General features: G+C 40.6%; 1 long non-coding RNA gene across 1 annotated transcript; it reads right to left on the bottom strand.

Moving 5' to 3' along the window:
• Positions 1-2,413: 2,413 nt before the first annotated feature.
• LOC120528426 lies at positions 2,414-5,843 on the bottom strand. The gene is made up of 3 exons (XR_005633522.1): positions 5,807-5,843; positions 4,660-4,819; positions 2,414-2,450 (listed from the first exon to the last, which is right to left on the bottom strand). It is a non-coding gene; the product is annotated as an uncharacterized LOC120528426 (long non-coding RNA).
• Positions 5,844-21,235: the final 15,392 nt, after the last annotated feature.

Here is a 21,235-nt window from a genome sequence, read left to right on the forward strand (position 1 = left end):
CTGAGTCATCGGAAATTAAAATAAACACCATAAGGTCACCGTGGAGGTCAAAGGTCTAATGGACTGTCCACACTGACCGCTGGCTTTATTAAAATTACACTTTTTACTGTCAAAGAAAATTTGATGTTAATTTAAAAGTTAATTTAAAATCAATCCACTGCCATACTTCACAGACACATAAATTATTTCAATAGAAGTTGACAATCTGCATTTGCTATTTTATTAATTCAATCAATCAATTTATCTATCATATAGTGCCTCTCCCATCTGTCATTTTCTCTCTCTCTCTTTCTTTAGTGTGTTTCCTGTCATTTCTTATTATTATTTGACTGTCATTCTTATCCAAGGTGACTCCCATTATCTGAGATTCCGTTGTTTCCTTTTCTTTTCTTTGTCCAATTGTAGCCCAGGCAGGTGAAGTGACTTGCGCAGGTCACCCAGTGGTGTCAGTAGTGGGATTTGAACCCACAACCTCAGTGTTTGAAGTCCAAAGTCTTCACAACCACACCACACTGCATTCCTCCTTTATCTATTATATAGCACCTTTCATGTATATCTGTCTATTTTAGTGCCTTTCACGTCTGTGTACTGTATTTGTCTTTAACTCCTTTTCCTTTTTGTCATTTTCTCTCTCAGTGTTATAATGTCTTTCCTATTATTTATTATTTATGTGTTCTTCTCATCTTTCTCTTATATAGTGCCTTTCATATTTATGTGTCATATTCTGTCTTTCTCATTTGCTCTATCCATCTATCACATCATTTCTTTCCCATCTCTTACAGTATATAGTGACTTTAATATCTCTATATTATATAGCGCCTTTCACGTCTATCTCTCTACTGTTTGTATCACCAAGATGCCCCCAGTAGTTTTGGTCCCCTTCCACTTTTTAAAAACGAATCCCAATTTTCAATCAAATAAGTGTAAACTGACCCCAGTGACTGTCACCCGCCATTCTTATTCCACACAGCAGACTCTTTCTTTGTATTTCGGACTTCACAGATTATTTGAAACAACAAATCAAATTCCGATGGCTCACACAAAGTGACTCAGACCCTCACCTCGTGTTTTGTCACTCATTATCTGGAGGTAATAACTGCCATCAATCCCTTCCTTTAGCTCTGGATGAGACTTCTACTCCTGTCACTGCCCACCCGGCCCACTCTTCTTGATGTCTGATGGCCTTTTTCTCCCAGCTGTGACGTTCAGCTCTTTCCATGGATGTTGACTTTGATTCAGTTCAGGGCTCATAGCAGACACTTCACAACATTCCAATGTCTTCTTTTCCCCCATTCTTGGTGGTCTTACCCTTTTGACATCCACTCCCAAACACCTTGATGATCTCCTGATTTCTTTGTGACCTTCACTGATTCAACACTTCAACCTCAGACCATTAATGGAGTTGATTTGTCTTCTGTGGACACAGAGCTTCTGTAACTCACCATAAAGCTCTCATTTCATTTCTTCAGTCCAAAGGTTCTTCTCCAGCACTGTGGCTGATTAATACGCAGCTTAGAAAACTCCAGTCTATGTGTGTCCTTCAGAAGTGGGGTCTTCTACCATGGAGCCCACTGTCATTGACACAGTAACAGATAGTCTTTTGATCTCGGAGGTCCTTCTGAGTCTCTCTTGATGTTTTCTTGTTTTTTTCTCCACCATTTAAACTCTCCTTCTGTTCAATCTGAGGTCAGCTTTACTCTGGTGCTCTCATCAGGGAGGTGGGCTGCAGTCCTGCAGACCCTCAAACATCCTAAGAATATTAGCAGCTGTGCTCACTGGAACATGAAGCTCTGTGGAGATGGTCTTGTAGTCTTCACCTTGACCACCCTTGGCTGTGACCTTCTTCATCTCCTCCTCTTCTCTTGTCCTCATTCAGTGTGAGGCACACAATGACAACACAGAAGAGTGAGGACTTGACTGAGTGACTGAAGACCCCGGTGACACTCATTAGAGGAATCAGTCAGCTTGAGATGTCACGACAGTCCAGTGAGGTCTTTAAACTTCTAAGGACCCCTAATAATTTTCTCTGCCATTTTCATTTGTTTATTTAACTTATTTCACATACAATTGTGCTTCATTTTTAAAGCAACACTTTTATCTGTGTCTGTATATATAGTCATGTGAAAAAGTAAGTGCACCCCACGACGTGGATTTTATTTTTTTGTTTCCTTTTTGGACACATCAAGACTCGGGTTCAACAGATGGTTTTGGTGATTCACTGCCCGAGTCCCTCTATCCCATAATGCACCAGTCACAGGACCGCCATCACTCTCATCTCTTCAGTCACACAACACTCAGACTTTCATATCCTAAGCCTGTCCTGGTCTATTAAAACTTAAATGATTATAATTGTGATGATCCATTCAGTCAAAGCACAAACTCACATTTTAAAAAGTCGTCTCTGCTCTGAGGTTCTGGAGGCTGGAGGGCGAAAACTGGAGCTTCATGAGCTGAAAATAAAATGAAAAGAGAAGAAGAATGGAAACTCTGAAGGGTCGCAGTGTGTAATATTAGTTAAATTCTTAAACACATTTTGTAATTGAGCTACAGTTATAATCAAACAAAATATGAAATAAATAAGAAATTAGGTAAAACGTAATTTAGAATATTCTGTCAGACGTGCGCATGGCAGACAATACAAAGTCTTATCTGGTTGTAATTCCACGTTGAGGTAAGGGCTGATGTCACCTCTGGGCCATTGTCCCTTGTCCCTATCCCTTCTGGCCCGTCTTCTTCATAATGGGCGCTGCCACCATTTTGTACCCTTATTTTATTATTTTGAGCTTAACATTTCACAAACTGTTTCTTATCTTTTTCCATCAATTTATATGGAGTTTGCTTCTTAAGGTACCCCAAATCTTTATCTTCTCTTGGTCCTTATGTACAATTCACATTAAAAATAAGTTTGCAGATAATCAGAACATATTTGGATCTCTTCACTTTTTTAATGTGCCTTTTGTGTTCCTCAATCTACACTCAGTAACCCATAATGACAAAGTCAGCACAAGTTATCAGAAAGGTCTGCAAATATATTACAAAATGAAACTGAAATTTCTCCTTCCTTGAATTATTCAGAAACTTAATTCAGGTGATTGTAGAAGCCCCTTTGGTGGTCTTCATGACTCAGTGTAACTACCAGCTTTGCACTCCTGGGTTTGGCCAGTTGATCCCATTCTTCCTGGCAGATCCTCTCAAACTCTGTTAGATTTCAAAAAAAGTTTCTGTGAACTGCCATCTTCAGATTTATCCACACATGTCCCATGGGTATTAGACATTGGCTCGGTGACTCAAGGACACTCAGAGATTTGTTACAAAGCCACTCCAGAGTTGTCTTGGCTGCAGTCTTCAGTTCTCAGTCTAAGGTCACAGGTTTTCTTTAAGGTCCTCTCTGTATTCGACTGCACTGCTCCTTCTCTTAATACTGACCTGTCACTCTCTCCCTATAGCCTGATGCTCTCAGCACTATCTTCACTGTAGAGATGGCATTAGGCAGGTGGTGAGCAGTGCCTGGTCCTCTTCAGACATCCTGCTTGATCTTCTATCTAAAGAGTTCAATGTTTGCCTCATCAGATCATTGAATCTTTCCCTTGATGCTCTCAGGCTGCCATTTGTCTTTTACTCGAGAGTATCTTCTGCCTGGCCACTCTTCCATAAACATCTGTGCTGCTAGGAAAACTCAACGCTGTTATCCCCTTGCCCTGATCTTTGCCTCACCACAGTTAGATCATGGGGGTTCTAGAGAAGATCCCTTAGATTTCATGGCTTGTATTTTGTTCTGACAAACACATCAGTTGGGGACATCTTCAAGACTCGAGGAGGAAATAAATTCCATCTTGAATCGAGAGGGTGCTGCTCCTGCTAATGCTATGTCTTCATTGAGCTCACAGACCAGTGACCTCACTTCTTTTGCCAGCTAATTAAGTTGCACCTCATCTGGGACACCAGCATAAAATCCCACCAGAAGTGAGTGTTCATCACAGATCCGTGACAGAGGAGTTCTGATGTAGTCCTCCAATTTGCTTATCTTCTCCACCAAAATATATCAAATAAAATGCTTTTGGTCTGTAAAATCCTTTTAAGTGTTGGTGGGAGACACGACTTCTGAGCAAACAACAGCAGGAATATAAAACATATGATCCCAGGGGGAGCACAGCTGAAAATGGATGAATGTGAACTTTTATTGTGGACTCCATCCAACAGAAAGTAATGGACACCGAAGACAGCAGGAGCAGATTCAGATGTTCTGATATTATATAGCACTGACGTTGAGCTCAATTTGATTCTATTAACGTCTTCACTGTTCTCAAATAAACAATTCATTTGTGCTCTGAGCCGGCTTAGCTATTTTAAAACAGATTTCTGTTCATTAATCTTAAGTTGAGCAAAGCAAAGGAAATATAAAGAATCCAAATGTCAAATGAAAAATGTACTTATACACTTATGTTAGAATATATATTTAAAAAGTATAAGGAGTTTAATATTTCAATGTACAACTCCAAAACATCTGATTAAAAGCAGCAGTTTATTGTCAAAGTCTGTTGTCACTCAGCTAATGACTGTGAAAGGCACTACACAGTAAAATTTCCTTAATCACAAAGGATGCCCTCTTATTGTCACTCTGGTCCTCCTAATGGACTTCAACAATAAACACAATGTCACCTGATGGTGTTCTTGTCATGATGACCCACTGGCTGATGTGCGCCAGACCCTTTTTCAGACCTGACAGCTCCTTTCTCAGGTTCTCAGATGAGAAATCAGTCGTGACAGTGAAGCTCAGCGAGTCTCCATCAGCAGGAAGGACACAGCGAGATGAGAAAGTCTGCATCAGGAGAGAAGAGGGGACGAAACTTCAGAAAGGAGACATTAAAAAGTAAGTAATGCTGATAAGAGGGGGCTCATCTGAATTAAGGATCAGTGTGATGGGCAGTCAGCTTGGGTTTAAATGGTGAGAACACCTGTCATTGACTTGTTGGTTATGTATAACAGGATATTTGGTGGAGTGTAGTGGAGGATCAGAGATTAGTGACCATAATGAGCTTTTCACGCAGGACTCCATGAGAGGCAAATCAAGATAAAGGGATTGAGGGGTCAGGTGGGTCCTGAATTTACTTGGCACACAAAAGAAGGCCTTGGGATTATTATTGTTCTGAGACAAACTTAATTAAATGAAATGTAAAGACTAGCACTTGGGAGAAATCTTTTCAGTACGATTATACATTTGAAGGTGAGCAGCTCAGAAGTGTGATAGATACATAACCATCATCAACTACACAATGGAGAGAAAGCTACGGCAAGCTGAGTTATATGGCGCCTACAATGTGTGGATGATAAATCAAGAAGAGAATCTCCCTAATGTCTGTAAAACACAGTCAACATCAGGACTATTGTGTGTAGTGTGAGATACAAGCACACAAGAATGAGAGACAAGACTTGACTGAAGAGTCTGAGATGTGAGGAAATGCTGAAGGATTTGAATCTCATCCGTTGAAGGAAGGAGACATCAGAAGGGTCTCAGACAGAAGAGTTGGCACCATCCTTTATTAGATGTCCTCTTTTACATTTCATTTCACACAAAAACCTTTAGATTCATTTGCCTGTCATGAACATGAAGGAAGCAGCTGAGATTTTTGAATCTAGAATTTTGGAAATTTAAAAAAAAAATATGACAAGATGATTTCTGTTGAACTGAATGGCCTGTTCTTATCATGTTGTACAAAATCCTCAGATCTTTTCAATCTCCCTCTAAATGTTCTCAGGTCCCACACACCGCAGTCTGATCAGACTCCCTGTGTAGCGTTGCTCTCACCTGCAGGAAGTGGAGATGGTCCTTGGTCTCTGAAAGCTCTTTTAGCTCAGCTTCTCTCCTCTTCTGCTCCTCAATCTCCTTCTCCAGATGCTCCATGACTCCTTCAGCCTTCTCCGTTTCTCTCTTTTCTTGTTCTTTGATTTTCTCAGTCAGTTTCCTGTCAGCTTTCTCAATGCAACCTATCAGATCAGTGAAGCTCTTCTCATTTTCTTCCACATCTCTTTCCACATAAATCTGAATAAATAGGATAAAGATTTAGAATCGAGTCACCTAATAAGAATAACCAATCACAAGACACAATTGTTGGTATTTTGATACTTTGAAGAACAGTTTGAATTTGTTGCAGTGATTGGTGGTACTTAATTCATTTAAGGAAAGGCAGTTGGAGTCCACCTCCCAGACAATATCTGGGTGTGGAAAACCTCCCTGGTTGCCAGAGCAGGGAAGGAAGGATCCAGTTGTCCTTGTAAATGATGTTCAGTTCTCATTAAATAATCAGACTGTCAGTGCTGCAGGTCACATTTCAAGACTTAGGTGCAAAGCTGAGGATTAGTAGTGACATAGTGGTCAGAAAGCCACTATTTGGGCACAGCCAAAAGAACACAAGAACTCACCAAACTCACAGAGCGTAAACATAATGAAGTGCTAGGAACTGTGGGAGACTGTGGTGTTATGGGTCCACAGCTCATTGAGAAAAGGCCATTCATTTAAAATAATCACCGCACCCGAGGCGGCTTCGTGAGGGGGGCGTTGTTGTAGCGAGCCGCGGGGCAGTCGTCGATGTGGGCGTTTCTCACCGTGCGCACAGGTGAGGAACTGCCCACATTCGTGATTGCTCCCGTGGCTAATGCTACAGCTGTGATGGCCCCTCATGTTTTAAAAAGAAGTGCGAGTCGGTGTGGAGGAGGGGAAACGATCGGAGAGAAAAAAAAAAAATGGAGAGAGAAAAAAAGGAAAGGAGAGAACGGAGGTTACCGGGAGCAGGAGAGGAAGCAGGCGGTGCGTGAGTGTGGTCAGCACGCGATCGAGCGCTCGTGGACAGCTGCGTGGAAGCTGGGTGTTAGGCCGACACCCAGGTGTTTGTGTTGATGTCGCTCCCGCTGAGCGATCAGGTAGCGGGAGTGACCAGGTGAAGGCGACTGGCCGCCAGAGCTTGTTTGTTGTTTTTAAGACTGCTTCCAAGAGAAGATTTTAACCTCTGGTTTTAAGGATGTTTTTTTTTCTATTTATTGGTTTTATCCCCCACGTTCTTTTTATGGATTATTTATTTAATGAATTTTGAAGATCTGCACTATTTATGGAACACTGTTTTTGTTGGTTTTTAATAAAAGCACTTTTGCACTTTCTACCTTCCCCTTGCTCAGTAATTTGCCTCCATTGACTAGCTCACTCGGTTACATTATCGACGGTGTTGGATTTCAAGTGCTTCAAACATCAAAGGGAGCGTGGAGCCAGAACCCACATCGTCACAGAGACCCTCCAGATTTATAGGGTGGAAGGGCAGTTCCTGGCAGTGATTGGCAGGTGGTCCTGCCTCTTGGTGAGCCACACAGAAGCCAAATGGAACGTAACACAGGCAGCTTATAGACAGGATCACATCCAAAGAATAATGTGCATACTCAACAAAATCTACATTAACATACCGTAAATAAATAAACAAAAAACAACATGAAACAAGACTTTGAACAACATCCAGAGGATGGAACAATGGCTGAAAAATGTCACGGTCAGCATGGGTGTAGACAGGGGATTTCATGCATCACTAATAAGCAGGAATTCTAGGAGGAAACAACAAAGCAGATGAGATTAATCAGTCACATACATCTCATTTAAAATTGTCCAAAATGTATCTAGGGTAAGATCAAGCCTACAAGTGTGGCAGTCGAGCTCGAGCCTCAGTGGGCCACATGTTTTAGGAGGGCACCAAGTTACATCATTTTCAGCCAAAGTGTTTGAATATTTTTTCAGACAGCCTTGGGGTCACAATCACTCCTAACTCATTAACAACTGCGTTTGGTGGGCTACCAGAGGGGCTTAAAGTGGAGGAGGACACATTAACTGTAACTGCCTTTACCACATTATGAGCGCGTAGACTTGTCTTGCTTAACTTGAAGACCCCCCAGCCCACCTGTAATAAGTCACTGGGTCACAGATGTTCTTCACTATCTGAAACTGGACAAAATAAAATTCTCACTTTTTTAAAATAAGGTAAGATTTAATTAATAAAACTTTAGAAAAAGCATTCATATCAGGAGAAAAGGATATTCTCCCTTTTTACTTTATTTATTATTTAAGTTTCCTTTGGTATTTTCTGCTCTCTGCTCTCCTCTATTTCTCTAAGCTGCTGGTTGAATTCTGTTTTGCAGATTTTATCTTTTTTTTTCCTGCTTTCAGTGTAAACTTTGATTTATTTTTAAATTTTATTTTCTAATTTGACTTCGAAAGTCATTTGTTGTATAAGTTCAAATTGATTGTATGTAATGTTATTTTCTTACAACAAACTAAAAATTATTTAAAAAATGGAACTTTGTGCCTGCTGATCTAATTCAGAACATCAGCGTCGACCTTCAGTGTGAGTTTCTGTCAGTTGAGTTAAGTCCCCTTTAAGCAGCTGATGGAATATCAGAGGACTTTAGGGTGATGCTGTCTGAATCTCCACTGAGTAACACCTGGGATTCTGTCAACAGTGAAAGGCCATGAAGGACACCACAACACGTCTTCTCTAACTCTCCCTTCTCGTGTCCCAACTCATCATCACCAGTGAAGCTCTCCTGCTCTTCAAGTTCTCATTTTTTTCTCCTATCTTTGATATTAAGTGCTCTCTTCCTATTCCACTCACCTTCATCTCGTCCATCGCCCTCATCGTCTCCTTCAGTGTCTTCTCTCTCTCCTCGAGTCTCCTCTTGATGTCACTAAGTGTCACCCCCAGCTGTTTCTGTTTGGACACACAAGAGGACACGCGTGGTCAGATCAGAATTCACGTTCACTTTGTGACTTCTTCTTCTCTTTCTGACTCCTGACATTTTCACAACACATTTGTTTGACATTTCATGACACAGCTTAGATTTAATTTAACAAACAGGAATGACAATAAAGATTAAAAGAAAGGTTTAATTTAATTGACGCAAGACTGAGTTTGGGCTTGAAGAGTACATCAAATACAGAAGACAGTTTGAAGGCACGCTGGTGTGTGAGTAGTACTTGACATTTAGAAGACATCACATCGACAAACTGGGAAATGTGAAGTTCACACAACACCAAAAATAATAAAAACAAACTGGAGTGTAAAGTAAAGAAACTGGTGAAAGGCCAGGAGGACTTAAACACGTCATGTCAGTAATTAGAGGATCTACAAGGCCATTTGATATCCTGAGTTGGACATGTGAGGACGTTGTCTGCCTTTGTCATTTTCTGTACTCTAGTAAGATACACGAAATACACAAACGATTCTGTTGAGTTCAGGAATTCAGACAACTTAAAGGAATTCTAAAACTCAAAATGATATTTTTATATATTACTCACCCCATTTGTTTTGTTTAGATGAGATTTTTTTCAACAAAAAGTTTATTATGTTTTTGTTTTTTGGTTTCTCCAGAGCCTTCAAGACCACCCAGCCATCCCTGTTAAGGGGTCAGCTCAGAGATCTGCAAGTGGGTGAGCCTGTGGTGTCCTGATGATGGACTATCTGTCAGGCAGAGTGCAGTTTGGTAGACTCAAGGACTGTGTGAGCAACACTGGAGCAGCACAAGGAACAGGCCTGCCTGCTTTACTCTTCACTCTGCACACCTCAAACTGGAAAGAACAATTTTATTTTTCTTGTATATTCAAAAATCATCCAAACAGTGTCTCAGTGGGCTTTAACAGGCCCTGCTATTGTGAGCATCCACTCTAAAAGCCCTAAGAAGACAAGAAAAAACTCCAAACTAAACCTTGTAGGGAAAGAAAATGGAAGAAATCTTAAGAGGCAATTCAGAGAGAGACCACCCTGTACGTAGGCTGGGCATGCAGTGAGTGTCAAACACAAGTAATCCTCTTCACAGAGCTAGATGGACAATCCATCATGGCCTCCTCAAAAATACAACACAACAGTACAAACTACAAGGCAAAATGCAAGAATAAATGAGACCACTCAGTAAATACAGAACTACCACATAGGAGGACACAGATTTGTGCAAATACATCAAAACAAAATAGAAACTAAAGAACAAAAATGAGAAATAACAACATCTGACCTTCAGCTCATTGTAGGACCACAACCAGATTATAGAAGAGAAGTCAGACAAGCCGGCCTCATAATGACTTCTGTGACTGTCACTGTCACAGCTCTTGTCATCGTGGTGAACAAAGGCAGCTACAGACCCCAAAGGGCAGAAGAAAGCCGAGGGGTCTTATGAAGCCATGAAGCCCACCTGAGGAATCACAAACACCTGTGACGCCAAGAGTCCCCAACATTATGGTGCCCTGAAATATGGGACTGTGTAGAAAAAGTGGTGTGTGACTGAAATGTCAGTAAATAAACTTAAATGAAAGTCTGCCGTGTGCTCTTTAATCACGATGTCTGAAATGTTTGATTTGTAATTTTAAACTGTGGAGCAGAGGGGTGAATCAAGGAGAAATGTGTCTTTGTGTTAAACATTATAGAGGTCACTGTATAACAGCAGGTCAGGTCACTTGTAGACATTCACAAATGATTCTGCACTTATGGGGTGTGTTGATGAGGGGATGAGAAAGGGGAGAAGAGTCAGGGGAGAACTTTGGGAATTGTCTCGAATTTAACATCAGCAAAACCAACAAACTGCTCAATGACTTTCACACACCAAAGATCCTCTATGTCTGGTCACTATTCAGGGAGTGGATGAAGAGGTGGTCCACTCTTACACAAAGTTGGTGTTCCACGTCAATGACAGAATGGACTGGACTCAGAACACAAAGGAACTTGAGAAGAAAGGGCAGAGCAGACACTTGTTACTCAGGTCGCTGCGATCCTTCAATGTGGGTAGTGACAGCCTTCACATCTTTAATAACTCGTATGAACTTCACTGATAATGGAAATATTGAAAACTGAAATACTCTAATGAATTTTATTAAATCAAACTAAGACATCTCGACTACAATAAATAGCATAATCCATGCAAACACATTGAGACCAACCTCAGATTTACACCACAAAGTGCACAGATGTCCTCACTCAACTCTGTCAAGAGCTTATTGAGCATCCAAAAATATCAAAATGTCTGGAAACTCAGATACTGCAGAGGGAAAAATCCATCCATCCATCCATCCATCCATTTTCCAACCCGCTGAATCTGAACACAGGGTCACGGGGGTCTGCTGGAGCCAATCCCAGCTAACACAGGGCACAAGGCAGGAACCAATCTTGGGTAGGGTGCCAACCCACCGCAGCAGAGGGAAAAATTAAATTACAAAACTTCCAAACAGTAAATCCAGTGTGGGGGTCTTTGTTTCACATTCACGCTGGAATTTCAGAACTGTTTAGAATTCTGCTCAGTTTATGGCTGAAGTTCATAAATTGTCAAAAGTCCACACAAATCAGCTTTCATTTTCTCTGTCTGAGGCCCCAACATGGTGATGAATTATTAATCAACAACTCATCGACACACACCTGCTGCAATAAAGAATCCATCAATTCATCCAAACATCAATCCATCAGTGCATTGTGTTAACCCTTTAATCAGGAGCAAAGTCACAGGGCAGTTGGGGCCTAAACCAGTAAACACTGGAAAACACCTGGAAAAGGTGCCAGTCCATCAGGAGGTGAAGACACACACACACACACACACACACACAAAGGCTAATTTAGCATCGCCACCCCATCTGCTCTGCATGTCTTTGGTTTATGTAAGGAAACTGGAACACCAAAATAAAACCCAAGTGAACATGAGGAGAACATGCAAACTTCCTGTAGGGACCACCTGGGAAACAATGCCCAGCCAAAAAATATAATATGTTCATACAAAAGGATAACAGAAGATGTACTTTTATTCTTTTTCTGTCACATAACTTGTGATTTCTATTTTTCTAATTTTCATCTAAAAAAACTTCCAGTGAAACCTCATTGGTTCAGGATGGGCTTTTAAATGTTCTCGTCACTTCTGGATTTTCAGAACGTTAGATGATCAGTTCTTAGTTACTTATCAAGTTTTCAGAGCCTGCACTGTCATGGCGGTGTGGATTTGTTCAGATTGTTTGAGTGTTTTTATATCCCCTCTGCATGTGTGTGTGTGTGTGTGAGTTACTGCTCTAAACTGATACAAGCCCACTTTCGTTTTCTTACTACTAATTTATAAAGAGACCCTTACAACAGCTAAAGTCTTCTCCTTCACTCAGGTTACCACTTTCATTTATGGCAACGTCAATACCCAACATTCATTGGCTGACTTTATTCTGAGTTCCAAGTTACAGTCAGTAGGTCTCAGAATTCAAGTCATGTATTTATGGTTTGGTGCCTACTGACTCTACGTGGAAGTGATGCCTTGTCCTGATTGTTTCAGGGTCCATGAAGAGTTTCTTTGGCACACATGGAATGACATTCACTGCTCTTTATGTTTCTTTGTCCTGATCCTTTTCACTTTCTCTTGACTTCTTGACTTTTGTGGAAGTGGGCCACCCTGGGGCAATACTGCAACTTACAGTCTTTAAGGTTTCACACTCACTGGCCCTCACGTGTTACCATAATAATTATGACTGCTGGGTATTCTTTGATCAGTTGATTCCCTTCTTCATCAAGACTACACACATGCTGTACATATGGCTTAATTCACTTGTGCACCTTGTGGACTGAACGTTGCACCCACATCCAGCTCCATTACAGGTGGTCTTCAGCTATTAGAGTCTGGCCCCACGTCACCCTTTGGGGGGTTCACTGCAGCCTTTTTTACGGCCACACCAGAGGCAATAAGTGATCTGTAATGGGCCAGAAGTTAATTTAGACAGAGAGCAGACAGGTCTCTGACCTCCAGAAACTAATTATAGGAAGGAGTGGATATCTTGACCCTGTAGGTTTCTTGGGTGCACACAAGTCCATCCTTTTTCCTGCTCACTATAATATAAGACCAGTCCATACATTTCAGTGCTGTTTAATGTGTTATTTTCTAAACTTTTGCTCACCTTTAAGTAAAGTTGTTTTAATTATCGACGTTCTACCGAGGACACAGTTACCTTCATATCCACTTACTGAGACCTGGCTTAGCCAATCTGACATTATTCCTTTATTTGAAGGAGCACCAAAAGGTTTTATTTTGCTTCATAAATCAGAAAAGGTCTGTAAAGAATGTGGTCCTGTAGTGAAGTGAATATGTCTTCTCAGAATGTCAGTGAATTCACATCATTTGAGGCTCGTATTGGATATTAAAACACAATCAGTTACCCTTGTAGCACTAATTTACAATCCTCCTGAGCCACAAGGTCATTACACCTGACTGAACTTACCTGATTTTTATCTGACCACACTAAACATTCTCATTGTGTGCTACTGATGGGTCAGTTTAATATTGGCAGAGATTACGAGTGTTCAGCTCCGATCCTGGACATCTGCAGTGGCTGCTGCTTTTCCTTTTTGACTCTTTCTTACTCAGTGATCAATTTCAGCTGTTTATTGACTTCTTTTCCACTCATTTTAATTGAGTTATCATTTAAGACTAAATCCTCTAAATTTCTTTATTTTTTTCTTAAATATCAGCCAACAAAAGTGAGATGTGAGGCTAAGTAAGAGCCTCAGACTACAACCAGTTTCTTAATTAGAATCCAATTCTTCTAATTAATTAAACTTGTTATTTAATTCTGTGGCTTGTTGCTGCTCTCATTCTGCCAGAGCAGATGTTTCTAAAACTGTTGATTTTCTTTCTTCTAAAAGCCCAAATGTTTTGTGGACCTGAGCAGATCAACATTACTGAGACCTTCACCTTTATTTATTGTCAGATATTATATGATGGACTCAGGTTGCTAGTTATGTGTTGTCTCATTTTGCATCTTATTATTGTTTGGCTGTTAATCAAGGAAAGAATAAAACAATTGAGGGGTCCGAGTCTTAAATAGCGAGTAAATTAAAATGAAAACAAAACAAGTTAATTAATAGCAACAACTGGTCACTAATTTAGAAAAGAGTGAGAATGAAGACCTGCAGCCACCGTAGCCCTCCAGGTCTGGAGCTGGACACCCCCAGCACAGATGATCAAATGAACTTCTTCACAAGTTAATGTCACACCTGCTGGACTTGCGGTTGGGGGTTATCACATTCTTAAAGGTCAGAGTTCACTTCACAATCATACATTAGGGAGAACAATCAGTCAGTTCATTTTAATTCAAAGGAGAATATAAATACAGTAATACAACATTGAAAATTCTCATCTGAAGTTACTGTAAGAAACTTAGACTTGGTTCTGTAGTTCAGTATTGATTGTTTGACATGTGACTAGAACGTGTGTCTTAAAAAGGCCTGAGATCAGCAAACTCAAATTACATAAAAACACCCAAAGTCAAATGTGCAGCTAAACACACTTACCCTCCATGTCACCACACTACAGACTCTCTCCATTCCTGTGGTGAAAGCTCGGGGAACTGAATTACATTTTTGAGGACACTGCATGGTGACTAACTACACTTACACCAACCAACTGCTGCATCATCTTCTTAAGGACACCTCATGAGGGCTGGAAAGTCAGATATTTCTATGAGTAGCCCACGTGCCATTCACACCTCTGCCAGGGGCCATTCTGGTCTGCAGGCTGTAGTTTGCCAGTAGTTTATAAGATGGCTGAATAGATTCTTCTGCTACATTGAATTCACAAAACCCTTAACTCTTGTTATTTAGTTTGTATCTACTGAAAACTAAACTCCACTTACCTCTTTTTCTTCTCTTTCCATCTCCAGCTTGACCATTTTATGACCGTTATGTTCAGTCACTCCACACATCGTGCAGATACATGCGTCATCAGTTTCACAAAATATTTCCAGACTTTTCTGATGTTTCTCACAGAGTTTCTCCTTTAGATTTCTATCAGGATTAACCAGCTTGTGGTCCTTCCAGGCTGCTACTTCATAGTGAGGCTGCAGGTGAGTCTGACAGTAGGAGGCCGGGCAGGTCAGACACGACTTTACTGCTTTCAACTTCTTCTCAGTACAGAAGTCACACTCCACATCTCCAGGACCAGCATAATTCTGAGATGGAGGAGAACTGAGTCCTGTCTTCTTGAATTTCTTGAGGATTTCATTCAGCAGAGAGTTTCTTCGCAATGTAAGCCTTATGGTGAAGTTCTCTCTGCACTGAGGACAGCTGAACAGTTGGCTCTGATTCCAGCAGTCCATGAGGCACTTCAAACAGAAACTGTGACCACAAGGGATGGCAACAGGGTCAGTCAAGGTGTCCAGACACACCGAGCAGGTGAACTCATCCTGTGATACAAACAGCTGGGCTTCAGCCATCGTCAGTCTGAGGAGAGGCAGGCAGAGAGAATCAGTCAGACAAACAAGGATGGTGGGTTTTTATCAGTTTTTTAAAGTGCACCATCATATTAGTTTATCGATAAGCTATTCCAGATTTTAGCTGCATAACAGGAGATGGCTGCCTCACCACTTCTTTTATGTTTAGCTCTTGGAAATCTAAGCGGACACTCATTTAATGATCTAAGGTTACAATTTGGAGTTTAAGGTGAGAGGCCGTCTGAATTATAAGATGGAGTGAGATGATTTAGGGCTTTGTATAACAAGAAGTATTTTAAAGTCAGTTCTGAATGGCCCATGTAACCAATGTACTGACATCAAAGCTGGAATGATGTGCTCAAATTTTGTTTTCCTAGTTAAGATTCTGGCAGCTCCATGCTGCACATGTTGTATCCAATTGATGTTTTTTTTTGGGTGGTCTTGAGAGGAGTGTATTGCAGTAGTCTAGTCGACAAAATATAAGACCTTGAATTCATTTTTCAGTGTCTTGTAAAGTTATAAGGGGTCTAACTTCTGCCATACTCCTTAAGTGAAAAAATGCTGTCCTGAAAATCTGATTAATTTGTGATTTACAATTTAGGTCAATAATTGATTCAATAAACTTCCTCTAAATTCTTTACCACTGTCTTGACTTTTAACACCAGAATTATCAAAGTGTACGAAAAAACTTGTAGATCCGTCCCACCTTAAATCCCTTCACACCTCTCCATCAGCGTCTTTTGTCCTGTAAATGTGTCGATAAGCAGCAAGCAGCCTACTATCATATCCCCCCACCGCACAGTTTTCTCAGCTCAAGTCTGTTTACCTGCGTGTCATTTGCTTAGAGTTGTATAGAGTGAGAAGTCAAGCAAAAGGACACCTTTTATAAATATTATATCGTTATTTGGAACACATACATTTCATGTGTGTTTCGTGTCTACAACAGTCTATGTAAACACATCGTTAAAACAGAAATGTTTTTCATGTTTTAGTAATAATTGAGAAAATCAAGACATGAAGTGTATAATGTGTGAAGCCTGAAGTGCAGATATCAAATAAACACTTTCACAAAAGGTACAAACATAACAGAACAAGTATGCTTCTATTCAAGAATATAACTGCAGAAAAAGAACCCTCCTTTGATACGACTGCTTCGGGGGCGCAACGGTATCAACTGTTGACTGGTAATCAAAACTTCATGGGTTCGACTCTGGACGAGTCTGTTTTGAGAAGTGAGCTGCTCTTATTCTTACTATTTTAGAATAAAAACATACATTTGATTTCAGTCTGTAATAGCTGGTGTAAATTTATGATACTTGTAAAGGTTAACTGTTTTTTTTATTCAGTTTTATTCTCTCAGTCACGTTCACGAGAGATCTGACTTTGCTGTTTTCACATAAAGACGCGCAATAACAGATGTGAACTCAGATGACGACAACGGTTCTACATCGAGTTTTTTCATAGGCTTTGGTAGTTCTTGTGTTAAGCCTAATAGATCAAGTTTATTTATAATACTCTCACTATATCCATTTTTTCCAATAACTATGAAAACTCTGTTTTCTCCTTATTTAGTTTGAGAAAATTCCTACTCATCCACTTAGAAACACAAGTAAGACATTGAGGTCTGTGAACTAAGAGAGTCGGGATCCTCAGGCACTATTGATAAATACAGTTGTGTGTTGTCAGCATAGCTGTGGTGGCTTACATTATGCCTTGAGATAATCTGATTTTAAGGATTCATGGAGATCAAAAAGAGCAGCAGACCCCGGAGAGACCCTTGTGGAACACCATATAGAATGTCAAGGGAATGTTTAGATTAGGGGCTATTAATGTAAAAAAAAACAATGGACGGGCACGCTGAACTAACAAATGAATCAAATACTTATTTATGTTTCCAATCCATCCTCCTCTTTTTTTCTCCAAATCTAATAATTATCCTGTTGAAAAGTGTTGTCTGTCTAAATTAATTATCAAATCCTATTTTAAAAATGGATTTTAAAAATCTGCTAAAAAACAGATAAAACAGCAAGTGGTCCGAACTAGACTGCCCCTTGATGTTCAATGTTAGAACTGCAGAAAACACCATCCTTCCTTTATAACTTTAACAACCAGAAACATATTTGAAAATACTCTAAAAAAGTTAACCAAGGGTTTTAAAACCACTTTAAATGAGGTATAACAGTCAAAGGATAAAATCAAGCAAATACACAGGCTAACATTAGGGCCCTGAGGAGAGACTTTTAACCTCAGGGCCCCAAAAAATCTAATTTTTAAGATTAGGACTGAAGTTTACAATTTTAAGATTAGGATTGTGTTTGGGTGAGGACACAGATACTAAATCAAGGTTAGGGTTAGGGTTGTAGTGAAGGATCAGTGGATTTAAAATGTATTTTCTCAAACCAAGATCTTAACATAGCCTGTGCAATTTTCTGTGTCAAACATCATGTGTCTCTGAAGTATAATTACCACAACAAAGAATTTTCTACCTGTCAAGTAAGACTCAAACCAATTTAAGACCCTGCCTGAGAGGCCCACCCACTGACTAAGGCGATTTCTAAGAATATTGTGATCGATGGTATCAAATGCAGCACTCAGATCTCAGAGGATGAGTACGGATAAATGGCCTCTGTCTGCATTAACCCACAAGCCATTTACTACTTTAACGAGTGCAGTTTGTACTGTGATTTGTTCTAAAATGCGACTGAAATTTGTCAAGAATAGCAAGTTTATTCACGTGGTCATTGAGCTGCGTAATGACTGCCTTTATCTAGGATTTTACTTAAGGATGGCTGGTTAGAAATGGGTCTAAAATTGTCAAAAACAGAAGAGTCAAGATTATGTTTCTTGATCAGGGGTTTAATAACAGCAGTCTTATGACAGTCTGGGAAGACCCCCATATCTAATGATAAGTTCACTATATCAAGCACATTATCAATTAGCTTGTCAGGAAGTTGGTGTTGAGTCAAGGAGAAGGGTGGAGGGTGTCAGTTGAGAGATTATTCTTCATAGATCAGGTAAACCTATCCTGGTAAATGAATTTAAATCACTTAAAATTAAATTCCGAGACTTAATAAGATGGTCTTTGGGGTGATGTACCGTATTATTTCTCCATCAATCTATTATCCAACCCACTATATCCTAACTACAGGGTCACGGGGGTCTGCTGGAGCCAATCCCACCCAACACAGGGTGCAAGGCAGGAAACAAACTAGCCCACCACAGGACACACACACACTAGGGACAATTTAGGATCACCAATGCACCAAACGTGCATGTCTTTGGACTGTGGGAGGAAACCGGAGCAAACCCATGCAGACACGGGGAGAACATGCAAACTCCACGCAGGGAGGACCTGGGAAGCGAATCCAGGTCTCCTAACTGCGAGTCAGCAGCACTATCACTGCGTCACCGTGCCTCCCTATATTATTTCTAATATCATTAATTTTAATATTAAAAATTCAGCAAAATTCTTACAAGTTTCACTGGAAGTTTTTTGTAGACATTCCATTAAGTAACATGGGTTTAGCGAACGATCAACAGTAGAGAATAAAACTCTCAGAATACCAGCATTTTTATCTATAATTTTAGAGGAGTAGCACCACCTCTTCAGATGGACTATGTTGTTGTATTCTGTTATTTTAGCGTTCAATATTTCAAAGAGGATAACTAATTATTTTTTCTCCATTTACGCTCAGATCTCCTCCATGTTTTCTTTAATCAGACACTCTTTAGGTCTTCCTTGGTGTAACAGTGCTGGAGGATTTCTTAATTGTCTTTTCAGGAGCGACTATGTCAGTGGCAGCTCTCACTTTACCACCAAAATGTCCCACCTTACTGTTTACAGTATTATCACTATTGTAGCAAGTACTACAAATGGACTGTTTGGTTAAAATGTTAGTACATTTTGAAGCTGCAGATGAATCAGAGATGCCATTTTTAACAATACACTTCTGATTAATTTTATCTATCAGTATTTGTATTAAAAAATTAAAGAGAATATTAATATTATTATAAAAGGAATATGAAGCATAAAATGGACCTCGGCCAGACAGGGTCCTTAGCCTGTTACGGTGTAATGTCATGATAAGTGATGATGTCTTTCCTCACATAGGAATAGAGGGAGCTGAATCTTTGTTTGCTGCCATGTCAAGAAGCTACCCTGACAGTCAAATCCACTCGGATCTCATCATGGCAGATATCTCCATGCCACATGCTGATTCATTCTTCCATATGTGACTGGAGCCCTCAGACCAAATCTGTTTGTAAAGACTGCACAGCTTAGTCAGGTGAGAGGCAGCAGCCAACGACTCAGAGCGGCCATCGTCACACCAGAATCAGCCTGTTACTGTGACAGACTTCATGTCAGAATTATCCCGATTCCCTCTGCACCACTGGACACTGTGTGATCTCACATTCTCATCTTTCATTCTCAAAATGTGGTGCCTTAAGAACAGAGGAACGTGAATTAGAAACAGAGAGAGATAAGACAGTGATAGAAATTTAGAAAATAAGAGAGTGGAAAAGACAAGAGGACAGAGAAAGGGGAAAATAACATCAAGTGAGATGAATGAAAGTGGGCCAGCACTTGTGTGACACAGTGACACACACACAGTCACACCAGGAAAGGAAATTAAGTGTCACAGATACTCATCAGGACCACCAAATCAATAAGAACACAAACTAACCTGTAAAAACTCCTCAGCACTCAGAGGTTCAGATGACTGCAGGAGGACATTTGGAGCTTCAGGACCTGCACATGAAAAGAGCAGAATGGGGACAGTGAAGATGGCGTTTGGTGATATCAGTCCATTCACTGGGCAGGAATTACTAGAACAGGACGGTTTAAATGTGACACAAAGTGACGAGTAGTGACCTGCTGAAGCCCACTAAGGCACCACTCAGTGCCCACCATACCCAGTGGCACATCTTGTCAGCACACTGGGCTCACTGGTGTTTAAAGACTTTTGGTAGACTCACCAGCTCTCACTTTATGTCTCAGTTGTTCTACTTCTCCACAGTCTTCAGGTCTTCTTAGTCAGAGAAGTTCACCATGAAGTGTTCAGCTGCAGATCCCACCAAGAATGAGCAGAACACAATGTGCTGAGTGTCTTTAAAGGCTTCAGTCATCCTGTGCCTGGGGGTCTTCATATTTCTATCTCTCTGTGACTTTGTGTCCAAGCACAACCTTTCACAGAGTCTGACTCTCCAGAGGCTTCAGTCCTACATGTAGAGAAGAGCTGCAGGGTCACTGTGGCCAACATTGGGGGTCTTTTCACACAAAATGCCTTATCAGAAGACATCAGCTCTTTGGTGAGGTGCCCTTTGGTCAATTTACATGTGTGTACATCAGGGGTGTCCAACTCTGGTCCTGGAGGGCTACTGTGGCTGCAGGTTTTCATTCTAACCATCATCTTCATCACTCACCAATATCTGATGCTCATTGACTTCCTTTCACTTTATTTGTTTTTTAGAACACAATGGTTGTGTTGGGGTCTCACAATAAGCAGATCACAGGTTTTGTGTCCGGGGGTCCTCCCTGAGTGAAATATTATAAGAGTTTTTTTTTTTTGTTTTTTCATTCAACAAAATATGGACCAATGGTGAGCAAGGGGAGCTATTGAGGAGGGGGTTTGGTCTTGTTCTGTGTTAGTTAAACTCTTACTTATCGTATTGTACATTCCGCCTGTCGACATCCATCCATCCATTATCCAACTCGCTATATCCTAACTACAGGGTCACGGGGGTCTGCTGGAGCCAATCCCAACCAACACAGGGCACATGGCAGGAAACAAACCCCTGGCAGAGCGCCAGCCCACCGTTGGGCACATACAAACACCAAGCACACACTAGGGATAATTTAGGATTGGCAGTGCACCTAACCTGCATGTCTTTGGACTGTGGGAGGAAATCGGAGTACTCAGAGGAAGCCCACGCAGACACAGGGAGAACATGCAAACTCCACACAGGGAAGACATTATTTATTACATTATT

The sequence above is a fragment of the Polypterus senegalus genome, chromosome 4 (assembly GCF_016835505.1).
Source record: "Polypterus senegalus isolate Bchr_013 chromosome 4, ASM1683550v1, whole genome shotgun sequence".
Lineage (NCBI taxonomy): Eukaryota > Metazoa > Chordata > Cladistia > Polypteriformes > Polypteridae > Polypterus > Polypterus senegalus.